Source organism: Anopheles marshallii, chromosome 3 (assembly GCF_943734725.1).
Source record: "Anopheles marshallii chromosome 3, idAnoMarsDA_429_01, whole genome shotgun sequence".
Lineage (NCBI taxonomy): Eukaryota > Metazoa > Arthropoda > Insecta > Diptera > Culicidae > Anopheles > Anopheles marshallii.
Window position 1 is genome coordinate 81,075,628 of NC_071327.1, and position 13,013 is coordinate 81,088,640.

Below are 13,013 nucleotides of genomic sequence, written 5' to 3' on the forward strand. Positions count from 1 at the left end.
ATATTGTCCTCTGCATAGCATAACCACTGATGGTAGTGTGGCACATCGGCGCAATGCGCTTTTAATCTACACTCTAGCTACAACTTTTGCTGCACTTTCGGACGGTTTGTGGCAAACATTGCTTTGCATGTTACTCTTTTTTTTCCTTGCCTTCCTTTATGCTTTTCCGCCACTGTAGAAAGGTGGTCCGTTAAAAATTGGATACCATTTTCCACCATTTATTTTTTTTGCGCCAGCAAGCGACAAAACGTGTGGATTTGGCATTTAGCTCAATGAATAGTGTCACGTAAGTGTGTGGTTCTGTGTGTGTGGCCAGCATGAGAAAGGAGGAAGAACGAGTTTTGAACGTACCGTTTGGTGTATGCAGTTCCAACTCGTAGCATAAGCATAGCGAAACCTTCAACCGGTGAGCCGCCACGGAGCCACAATAATAACAAAAAAAAAATCCAAAACGTGACTACAATTAGTGCACGATTTGAATCGCTATGTTGCGATTGTCATTCGCTTGTCTCTTTGTGGCGGCAAGTGTTGTCTTGTTTTGGAAGTGAGTTTGAGTGTGCCTCAGTGCATTGAACGCTTTCGGTGTGTTGTTTTACATTACCTTCGCATTACCTTTATTAATAATAAAGTTATAGGGATTTGTAATGAAAGTGAATGAATCTTTTGTAGCTTTTGGAATTAAACTAAAGCCACTGCTGTTAAACATGAACAACTTTATCCAACAAGATATTGTTTGTATGAATACTAGTTTTTAGCTTACATAATGTATCCAAATAAGGAGCAGCACGACTCTCGAGTGCTCGGCAGAGTGCTTAGTCCTGTCACTTTACGGTTTTGGTTACGAATGCAACATGCAAACTCCATAAATAATCTCACTTCTACTGCGGATCTCCAACACTTGGTTGTTTCTTGAGCTGAAAGTATGTTAAATTCTGAGAATTCCAAGTCCACGTTTGACTGGCATGGTCTAATATATCTCCCACATTTTAACAATATTGTCTTTCCAACTTTGAATGCTTACATTCCCCCTAAACCGATAAGTGTGCTAAATTGCTTTCATTCGGAATGAATCGATTACAAACGCCACTGTCAGTTTCGGCTACCGGCTTAATGTCGACAACAACAACAAAAAAACCCCACAAAGTGCCGCTTAATTCGATTGATCTACCTTTAAGCAACATTGGTGGCTACATGAGGGTAAAAAAAGCACGCAACAAAATGGATACACACCACCCAGCCAGGCAGCACATGATGGACATGCGTACGTTAATGTTCTGCTACGTTCAACATCGCTTTGTATGATGTAAATCGCGTGCGGGGCATGTTTAGAAAGGGCTTTTGCTTTGCAAGGGTGCAGCGGTTGCTGCTGGCCAAGCTAACCAGGGCCGGAAGTGAACCCCCGTGTCTGTTGCGATGTGGTTTACTGTTCGAAAGCTTGTTCCACACCGCACACATTTCCACTGTTGTCGCAGCAAAACCAACAACACCGGTTTTATGCTGTCCCATCTGCTCCACGCACTCAATCAGCCAAGACTTCTTTGCTGCTACCGCTAGATAAATATTCAATTTGATCCATCGAACCATGAAATTATAATCCACCGTTGCGCTGACCGATCGATTGCGTGTGGGTACGCTTTGGCGTATGCAAATCGTTGGTGGATATTCGTGTGTCTGCCATTTCCTCACGGCTTTCGTTCGCCGCCACGGTTAAAGGATCGCGGAAGCGCGTATCCGAAGAGAGCTACCCTGCATGTGTGCTGCGCAACAAATGTGCTGAAGCGAATTGCGGAAGTTTGCACGACCTAATGGCTGCACTGCACACCGTCATGGCGTCGTAAAGATGGGTTAAGGAAAGTAGACACAAAATTGACAAAAAGGAGCCTTCGCCGGACGTCTCGGCTGGTGGAGATATCAATACTGGTTGAAACCTTTTCATCTGCTGACCGGTCGTAAAACAAACTGGCCGTGTACGAAGCGGCCGATGATAACTTTATGGCGATTTTTATATGCAAGCTATTGATAATGCCGATTGGCGGGGACTATTAATGAACGTTATGCTGCGAATTGTCCTCACTTGAGCCCTGACCTATCCGTTTGGTCTTGAACTCTCGCATTTATGGACGATCATTCTTCGGTGATTCTGTGTAATGTATTTATTTCCTTGGACGATTTGCCCTGATGACTGTGGATGATGGCAATGCACTTGCTTATAAATATACTTTTTAAGTTAATGTTTCTTTGAGTGTCGGAGTGGCAAGTTTAATTAAGTTGGCTCCATAGATTTCGAATAAATTGGGTTTTGTTTTTCTTTTCAGAATTCAAATGTGTTACCCTATTCTGAGCATAATTGTAAGTAGCTTTGTCTTATAAGTTTTAAATCTTTATACTGTTACCACAAATGTATTTATTTTTTTCGGTAATGAAATATTTCATCGGAGTAAGGAAGTAGCTTTAAAAGAAATAATAAATTAACTGTTTTTTCAATTAAAAATGGAGAAAGAAACTCTCTTCTTGCTATTGAGAGTGGAGCTCTTCTCGCGGTTTAACATCATGTCAAACGCTGTTGCAGCAGAACATAGAAGAGACAAACGTGATAGAAAACAGACGTTAAAGCTACTGTATTTATGGGGTGTTTTAAATTCAATAGCTAAAAAACTATCATCCAGGCCTGTAAAAAAATAATTCATGAGGAGAATTCAATGAGTGAAAGCAATCGAAAGTGGAGCAAACTTTCCCATAACCGATGCTACACACCGATTGCGAGAGGTTGCGATTGAATTTGCATCCATTTTATCTTATCAGCGTTGGCAGCGTGCTTGACACATTGTGACACGAATTGTGGGACGAACGATTAAGAAATGGGAAAGAACTGAGACTAAGTACTACTTCCTGCTTGGTACCGTCACGCAGCTCCCACGTACTGCCAGCGTGAAACCTCCGAGGTCGGCTTGGCATGAAGCGTCAATAAATCAATTCCGATTTTGCGAGAAAGGACGGCATCGGGAGGTTTATTTTTTTTGTTGGTTGCTGTTGGTTGTAGGCTTTCGACTGGAAACCAAACTACCAGGCCGGTCCTCCTACATGTGGGACGCCACGGGTTCCGTGAAGCACAACCGCCTCTGCATGCTTGATTCGCTTTGCTCTGGATGCAGTGCGGTGCACCGTCTTCTGCAGTTCTCTGCGTTACCGGCACACGGTCACGTTTTTTGTAGGTCTTCGGCAGGACCTGTGCGTCATGGAGAAGCGTACTTTTAGAAAGTGTGACTTAGTTTCTGTATAACACGACAACGACAACGCTTCTTTGAGAGGTGAAGGCAAGAAAAGAACTGCGGATGAAGGTTTCTTCATTCGAACAACTATTCTCCCAGTTTGAGCGTGTAAATCACCCAATGGCAAGACACACCGTGATGCTAGAATTGGATATGTTTTCGTCCTCCCCCCTAAGAATGCCAAGAAACACGACGATTCGAGCGGGCGTGATTTGTTGTATGCATTTCAGGGTTTCTCTGTGACTTTGGTATGTTCCTAAGCCAAATCAGTAAAAGCGAGGAAGATAAATGGGCCAACATAATCCATCTTATACAGAGCACTTTTCGATTTTCCTATTTCTGTCCCCCCAAAACCGATCAAGTGCCAGTGCAATACCGGAGTCAACCGGAATGATTGTAAAAAAGCTATGAGAAGCATGTCTAACGCACATCATTTTTCACGCTTTCATGTTCAATCGCCTACATTTGTCATTGGAATCGCCTTTCGATTATTGAAGAAATGGTTTTGTGATAAAAATTGCACACATTCAGGAGGAATTTGACACATCACTCTACTGAGTTTTTAATCCAAAACGAGTGGCATGCAAATTATTTCTATTAGAGTAACTGAGACAATCTCTTCGAGGCGGCATTTGAGCTTAGTAACATAAAACACGGAAATTTGTATCAATTTTGGTCGTTAGCTCGTCTCAAGGTATTGAAATAAGGTTCGAACAAAATAACTGCTGTGACAAACAAACTGGAACTAGTATGTCAATCGTCTTTAATCTTTAAGAAATATAAAGTTTGGATGGCAACACCAAATGTGAATTTGGACATGTTTGCACCGTTTTTGAGGTTAGTGACTCTGGATATATCGAACAATCAGATTGACTCGGTTCGCGGGAGTCTTGCCAATCCACAGGTAAAGTGTTTGGACTTTTTCCTCAATCAGCTGACGGTGTTGGATATGTGGAAATGGTCGAAACCAAACAAGATGCCACATGTGATCGTTATGATACATGAGCTACAAAATGATATACGAATGGTGCGTATAAAATGAAATGTATGTAATAAAATGTAAAATGAAGTTAAACTTCAAGTTTGAAAGACGTTTTCCTCATTATGTTTCCAGTTCTTCATTCGAAATACTTTGCGGATTGCGGAACGGACAGAACAAACGCCATTATGTGGTTGTGGTGTGAAATAAATTGTAAGGCCATCCTTTCGATCCAGCTGTCGGACAGACGGTCAGGTTATGCTACCAACGGACAGTCCGGAAGTTGAAACCTCCTAGTCTGTACGGTTCAGAACACTCTCTGTAGCGAGGCAAATCTCAATGAATGTTCCTGACTGGAAAACAAGTAGGTAGAGTGAACGCCTTTCAGAAGATCGTGTCCTCGATACTGCTCCTTAAATCCGTTACCGGACGAGTTCATGGTGCCGTTTGGTTGCTCACCTAGAAACGCTCGACATGCGCGTGCAACTGGCGAAAAGATGGCGAGCGTCAATGGCTGGTGTCGATTCCGGCTAGTGTCCACTGACGAAGGTGAACTTTTAGCCATTTAAGGAAGGATTCAATTTAGCTGCAGGTCCCCTCCTGTAAATTGGTAGACGGACACTCGCGTGCTTGTGGGGCTGGTAACGGTAGGTGAAGGACACGCTACTCTCCACACGGCTGCTACGGCTCCGTCAGTGATCATAGGTGCGCACGATCATCGATTAAGCGATCGTTTTGGTACGCTTTTAACGCGACTGGCGCACAGTAAGCTCGGACTGATGAAGTTATCGAGCGGGGTTTGTGCGTCTGTGAGCTGTAATTGGGCAGCTCTTTATGCTCTCTTTCCTCGGAAGAGAGATCTTACGTGCGCTTACTTCTTGTGGTAAACTTTTGCACATTTGCAGCTTGAAGGCAGACCGCAATGGAAGGAAATGCACCGCACGCGCTAGCCACCTGTCGCGGTTAGTTTATGATTACCGGAGATCTGACCATCGATACTTTGCGTTACACGATTCAGATTGGTGCACCTTAGCACCCCCTCGTCATTGCATCTCAGTGCAAAATTGCCATTCTACGAGGCCATTCTTCTTCCTTGTATGGTGTTTAAAAAGGGTGTAGCACGAGCATGTTGGACTTGTGTAGCAAACCTTCAACAATGGTGGCACATATTTAACGATTTGGCTCGGATGTCTTCCTGCGCGGATGAAATGTGAGCATGCGAGAATCATTACCGGCAAGACATAATTGATCATTCGGGATGTGTAATTTGCACAGCAGACAGACAGTTGGTCTCCTTCGGGCTAGAACATGTACTTGGAAAACATGATGGTGATGAATGGAGGTGGTGCACACTTGCTTTAACAGGGCTAGTAGGTCGTTGTAATGTGTTATCTCGTTCGGTAAAGCAACAAACGACGGTAGAACCTTATCTCATTCATGGCCGTCGATGATGATGAATGTGCCTTTGCCCTAGAAGAGCTGCTCGTTACTTTTAACGGCTGTGGAGAAAGCCTTAAAAGAAACTTTAAATGAATGCAACTACTGGCACATTTACAATGATTTTTGTTTATCAAAGGCCTGTAAAGTGTTTGATCTTCAAACTTCTTCAAAACTGTCAAGTATGCAATGGGTTCTGCAAGTGGTCTTAGTGGAGTATCTTGTACAATCTTTTGACAAGCACTTGTCGAGTGTCATTGAGAAAATGTATATTTAGTACCTCGATTGATTTGAACCAAAAATATAAATATATAACAAATACAAGGCAATCAATGTTATTACCTTTGAAGGATGAAGATATCTCTCAAGCTTGTTGGTTTACATTCTCATCGATGTTACTCTAAAGATATCCATTTAACAAAGAAACGTTCACATACAAATTTCCTTCGATAATTTGTACTTCCAAGAGAATGAAGAATGCAATGTCTATATCGCCTGATTCTGTCACCACATCTCACAGTGACAAACTGCCTTCCCACTGAAACCGCAACCGCAAACATCGTTACGCGCTGGGCCGGGCTGCTGATCGTATCTACGTTAAAATAGTTATCAAACAGATGCACCGTACCGTCATTGCCTTCCTGGTCCGGATGTGAGTTCGGTCACCTTCACCACCATCTCTTTGCTTACTCCACCATCTGTAGCCAAAGCATACCAAACGAGCCCCAACGATCGTGACCGCGGTACCGTGTTGATTCCCGGTGTACCGAGATGCGCCCCGGTGGGTTGTCTTTTTGATGAGCTGCTTTAATGTGGCATTGTATGCTAACTAGTGTCAGTGTGCCACTGGGCGAGATGGAGTATCGGATCTCGGTCTTTCTTTAAATCACAGGGTGAGGCTTACCCGATGGGCGGAGGTGGTTGTTGCCTTTCTTCATCCAAAAGCGGCAGGGTAGACACGTGCGTACGATGATGTCAGAATTTTCCCACCATTTGTTTCGGGTTTTGCAGGTTAAAGAAAATTTATCGCTAACCACGATCAACCGCCGACTACCGTCCTCCGGCTACTGATTGTGTCCATCCCGGCGCGGGCTTATGTTCCCAGGTTCGTGACAGCTTTGATTTTCTGACTGGTATGAGAGGAATAGGGACGGTGGTGATGCATTAATTTGCCGCACATCAGTAGCGATCACCGTCGACTCGCACCAAATTCGAGCATTTTCCTGATTGACGTTCCGTGGCGTAGCGTACACACATCCATACTTACGTGAGGAAGGGAGGTTTGTGGGTTTTGTTGTAGACTACGCACACCACCCGCCAGCTAATGGCAACACCGAAAACAATCAAACGGGTTGAGCGCGCACCTTTCCGTGGTGCGTCGGTGCGCTCGTCGGATCCGCGATCCGTGGTACGATTAGCCCCGGCCACATCTCGCAACGTCATCTGCTTGACGACATGACGTAAGGAGTGTTGTCAATTTTTATGCAACACCTTACCGCAACTGCGCGGCGCTTGCATGAGATGCAACAGACGCATTTAATCAGCAGCTCATTTGGCCCAGGTAAAGTGGGCCAAAAATGGTATCAATCAATGGTTGGAATGTGGACCCCCTCGGGGGGGAGACACCTTTCATCAGTTTCTATTGTGCCTCTTTCTTTTGTAAAATGAACCAAAAAATTACGGTCCCAATGGTGGGGGGAGGGGAGATTTCCCTTTGTTATCTAAGGTCTTTCGCATAACAGCGGGCAGGTGTTTCTTCACCTTCCCATCACACGTCCTTGGGGTGCTAGTGACTTGGATTTAATTTGATTACGAATTGTATGTTTCTGTTTCGCAAAAACGAGGGTTTTATTGAAGGTGTTCCGGTGCGCTTGCGGCATTCAAAGTACATTGGTGAGCTAAATGACAGTTCCGTTAGATATATCTCTCGGAAGATATCAACAATTTAGACCTAATAAAACCGACACTAAATTCGGTTATCCAGACATCAAAGAACCAAGCGTTGCATTGGATTGATAGTGAGACAACGTTTCATGACGCACAAGGCGTCAATCCTTTGATTCGTTTCGCAAACAGCAATCAATTCTAGCGTGGGCAAACGGAAGAACACTTCCGAAGCCGCTCAAGCGCATTGGGAAATCGGAGGCAAACTGTCGTCCATAACGTCAACCATCGTTAGCCAGTAGATGAAAGGCACACACAGTTACAACACTTGAGTTATCACCCAAGTCACTGAGCGCCTGTCGAGATTTGTGAGGCAAACGAGCTCTGGGAGAGCAGGAGCGCAACATCCAGAGCCGCGTTTTATGTTCTATTCTATTCACAAGATCCGCAAGTGCATCATCAGCAGCATTGTAGGATTATTACCAGCTTTGATAGCTAAATTGCCCGCGATGTCTGAGAACGTTTTCGTTCCGTGTAGAGATTGTTCTATTGTTATCTTCCAAAGGGAGATGTTCTGTGCGTGTTCATTAGACATGGGTTTCCTGCAACATTGCCGTCGCGCTGACGTGTACAGGGGTCATTCAGATTTTGTTTTTAATTTGCTTCCGGATTCGTTATGAAACCATTTATCCATGGAAAGGGAATGAAATTTTACCCGGTTTGCCGCGCCATCCAATTACAATTCTCACCCTGCAGCTGTCTCATTTAAGAGAAAACCCGAATTCAATGCTGGCCGGATCTATAAAGTGACTTTTGGTGTTCGAGCTGAACCAATCCGCAGGCACCTGAGCGATAATTAGCAGCCCGACAAAATTTAATCGGTCAGTCGCTGGCGCTGGGATCGTTTATTACTTGAGGTTAATGTTTTCGTCTTTCCGATCGTTCGCATTGTCCGCAGACACCTCCGGCGCTGTGTGGTTCGATTGGCAGCAGAAGAATATTCAGTGCTGCGGCACCCTTAAAGAAGGCAACGGAAGAAACACACGGTTACGATAAAATGAGGCCACTAAGATATTGGAAGATGGTGGTTCGAACTGATCGAAAGGGAGAAAGCAACTGGACGTAAACTCGCCTGAACTCTTGGAAGCGCGAATGAGCCGCAACAAAAACAACGAGCAGCAGCACCCAACCACACACCAGCCTTGTGAAGGTCATCTTCCCGAAAGGTGTCGGCGTCCTCGCATGGACGAGAGGCGACTGATGATGGAAGAAGCAACGGAAAGTAATGGCAGTTGTTCGGAAAAGAAGATTTCGAAGGTTTCTTTCGCTTTGCTCCATTCCATCCGCACGAAAGGGTGTCATGTTACGGTTTAAAATTATTTCACCTTTTGCCGTTCGTTTTGCTCAACATATTTCATGAACGCGTGCTTGTTTGTCCATTTTTTTGCTTACCAATACTTTCTTCTTGCTATTGGGTACGGCAGTCTAGTGAGGCAATAAAAAATAGATTGATTTTGTTGAATAAACAAAATTTGACCAAACTGAACTTGTAAAGTATGAAGCTAAGAATCTGACATTGAGTCAACTTCGAATGAAAGAATACACATATTTTAATCCATATCCTTTCGCCGGTATGAATCATTGTTGGAACTCTTCCAAGCGCATGTCACAGAGTCACGGTAGTATGTGGTCTTCCCACCCACCACAAAATCCCAACTTTAATCCGTCTTCGATTTGTTTTTGCTTCAGGTTTTCGGTGGCGCAACCACCACAATATTCAAGTACCTTGAACTCAAACGCTGCAAAGCTGAACAAGCACTGGCAGAAGTCAATTTACTGTGTGCGCTTGGCAAAGTTAATCTATCATTGACCATACTTGGGCTAGTTTGTTTCCCATGCGAGTTTGAGAATGTAGATTGTGGGTGTCATAAATGGTTCCGTGGCCAGTGGTGGTGCTAAATTTGCGGCATCTTTTTACCTTTCGTGGATGCGTCCAGTTTGGGCTTAATATTAAGAGGGAAAGATGAAAAGATGTGTTGCTTTTTCACACCAGCGCAAGATATTGCGGCAGCCGTGCGTTAGTAATTACCCGAGCAATGAACATTGAACTGTACGATGGAGAAACAGTATATTGTGTTTCACCAAACATGGAGCGCTCCGCACCGATCGACACTTTGACCGGTAATGGCGGCAGTTTTGTTGTTTTCGACAAAATTCGAAACAGCATCTCATGGGCATGATTGAGCACGAAAGGTAGGTGGTTAATTAATTCCACCCTTGTTGGGCAGCGTGCTGCATCTGAGGAGCACGGGAGAAGTAAATGAAATAATTATCCAAATCGTTAATGTGGTCTGACATCTTGCGGTTCGAGGGGAACTTAAACAGATTCAAAAAAAATGTTCCATGTCGAAAAAGATCATCTCTTTGAAATGGAATAATCGAAAGCAATTTATGCTTGCCAAATCACCCCTCATATCGTTGATCACCGTTTCGCATACAAATTTGTGTCCCAATTTGATGCCATCGCAGGGCGGGTTTGTCAGCTGTAAATTTTAAATCGATATCAGCGCAAATCTTATTTCGTGATTGAGCCATATTACCCAGCCCCATACTCCACAGAAATCTCCCCCTTTCCCTGGGGGGCCAAACAACCGAGTGACACGTGTGAAAGTATGCAGATCCAAAGCGCCATTAGTGGCCCTTTTTCTGCTTCTACCTTTCAATACAATATCAGCAGGTATTCCATCAGGTTGCGTGTCGTCGGATAGTTATAGTCATTTTTCCCGGATACTTTCCTCCGGTCTCCACGGGGGGTTCTTGTCTTACACCACGCACCACCAAACTATCGGACGATCAGATTTGCTTTCGATGCTAGTTGTTGCCGTGTTGTAGTTGCCGTTTGTCCCGGACTACAAAACGTCCTTTTTACTCTTTTCTCACGAAGGCGGAATGCGGTCTGATCATGCAATAAACTAACCAACCACACCTCTGCCTGAACGAAGAGGACACAACAGCCCGGTGTCGTCATTCTCCGTTTACCTTCTGGTGGATATTAATTTCCGAGCTGTTTTAATTAATGCTGTGAAATATGGTTTACATTTTTACGCCAAGCTTACACAGTTTGTTTGCTGCTTTGTCAACGACCGAATGAAATAGTGTCATTGCTTGGTAATTGCAATGTGGAGAATGTTTATTGCACATTGGAGGCTGTAATTTGACTTGTCGTGCCGGGGAATTTATGCGACGTTGCATAATACCTGTGGTGGATTGTTTATGTTTGTGCGTTTTTTTTATTAATAATTGATTTATTTAGTGCTTCAAAAAGCTCATTTAGCATTTTAATTCGCAGAGCTCAACATCAAGTAAATACAATTTATTTATTTCGCTTATCTCACAAGGGAATGCTCATCTCGAACATGAAGCCATTAAGCTTGAACTCGTCTTGTACTATCCATCCCTTGGTCATACAATTTCTGTAGAACATTTTATGGACGATCATACAAACCTCAACCATCTTCTGGTTTGGTTGATGGTTCGGCAAACATATAGTACATCCCACCTTCCATCTGTCTCCACCCCATGCGCGTATTCTCTTCATTACATAAATCCTTCATGCCCAAGACGATTCGTTGTCCGAGGGGTTTTTCGAATCGATACACCATAATGCATGCGTCGTAAAATGCGAATCCAAGAGGAAAAGGTGCTGCACCGTCGGTTGTGTTCCTATTACGGTTCCCACTGGGAATTGGTAGCAAATCGGTTGGCACGGAGGGTTTGGCAAAATAAAGCGCGTTTGTGTAACGCGGCCTAGTGTGAAGGAAGCACCTCCACGACCGAAGGGAGTTCGTCGTCTCCACGTGTCGAAATCGATTGCACATGGAATGGAAGCGTACCGAAAGGCGGTCCGTGAGCCATAGAGTACCGTACCCCGTGTCTGATCGATCGATCGAGCGTTTCGCTGCTCGTGCATTGTGCTCCGGACTCGGTTCCAGGGAACTGAGGGAGGAAACTAGGGTTGGTACTGCCAGTGAAAGTGGTCCACTGGTGTAGCAGAACTGTGGAACAACCTTTGACCAGTGGAATTTGTGATTTTATACGCCGATTCCGGAGGATGGGTACAGTGGGTGAGCGACTGCAGCTTGGGAAAATAAACATATTTCTGCATTTGCTAATGCATGTGAATAGAAGCACAAAGGCCTCCGAGCTGTAGCTGTAGTCTTCAATAGGTCGGTTTTTGTTCTCTCGCTCTCTCGTTTCGTTGTCAGTCATGCTTTTGGTGTGTGGCGATTGCGAGCAACGTGTGTACCGGAACGACGGACAGTTTTTGGGACGGAGTTTTTGGGGGCGAAAATTTATTCCAATACAAAAAGCAAATTTTATTCGACCGGTACACATAAAACGGGGATACACAATGGCTTTTACGCGTGGTTGTTCCCGGTGAGTTTGTGGCCATAAAGCTGTTTCAAAACAGTTAAAAGCGATTTTATGATAGCTTACATGTGGAAGCACCGCTGAGAGTAGTGTATTTAAGGAAAATGTTACAGTTCTGACCTTTTTACGTATGGTTTTGCAGTCGACAACATTGATTTTGTATAGATTCGTTGATTATCCGTTCAGATCCGATGTATTTACACTGAGTAGCAGGGCAATTTGTCCGTGTTAAATATTTAATGTCCAAAGAAAATTCAATTAAATCCCTCGCTGTCTTTTTGTTTGCTTTGAGATACTTTGGGACTTTTCGAAGGTAATAATAGTAAATTGTTCGTCCAACTAATTGAATTTTCTAACGTAGGATTTGGTGAAGCACCCTGTTTTCCCTCCCATTTTTGATGCTGAATAACATGTTTCATATTCAGCAAACGTGTGCCACATACAGCACACAAGTCATATGCCCCGAGGGATAATGCCAAATAACGAGACAGAATCGTACAGGGGTGTTGTCTGGTCTGCTATCGGCTTATGCTCAATATAAGTTCGTGCTCGGTGAATGGCAACCGAGCTGATGGGATGGGTTTTTAGATTGAAATTATTGCAACGGGAAAACGTGGGCAGTACCATCATCAGCTGGAGGGTTCGTAACATGTGAGGGTGTACGCTACGTTGGCGTCTCGGGTAGATACACAGCTCGAACAAGGAGATCTCGTCTCTCTCGCGAAGGATACATTTTTCGCTAAATTGGAAACGTTTTCCATCGCTTTTCGAAGTAATATAAGTAAACTATGAGCTGATACTATTTCATAAAAAAATTGCACCCAAATCCCATTCACTTGCGTTTCCGTTCCGATATGTCAGCAGCAGTATGGTAAAACTTCCACTGTCCACCGGAAGGCCGCAGGTTATAGCAGAAATCGAAAACGAATTGCTTCCTGTATGAATTGTTTTTTCTCAGCCGCTGTCTTGTTTTATGCTGACGCCTGTGGCCGTGGACAAAACCAACAGCTTGG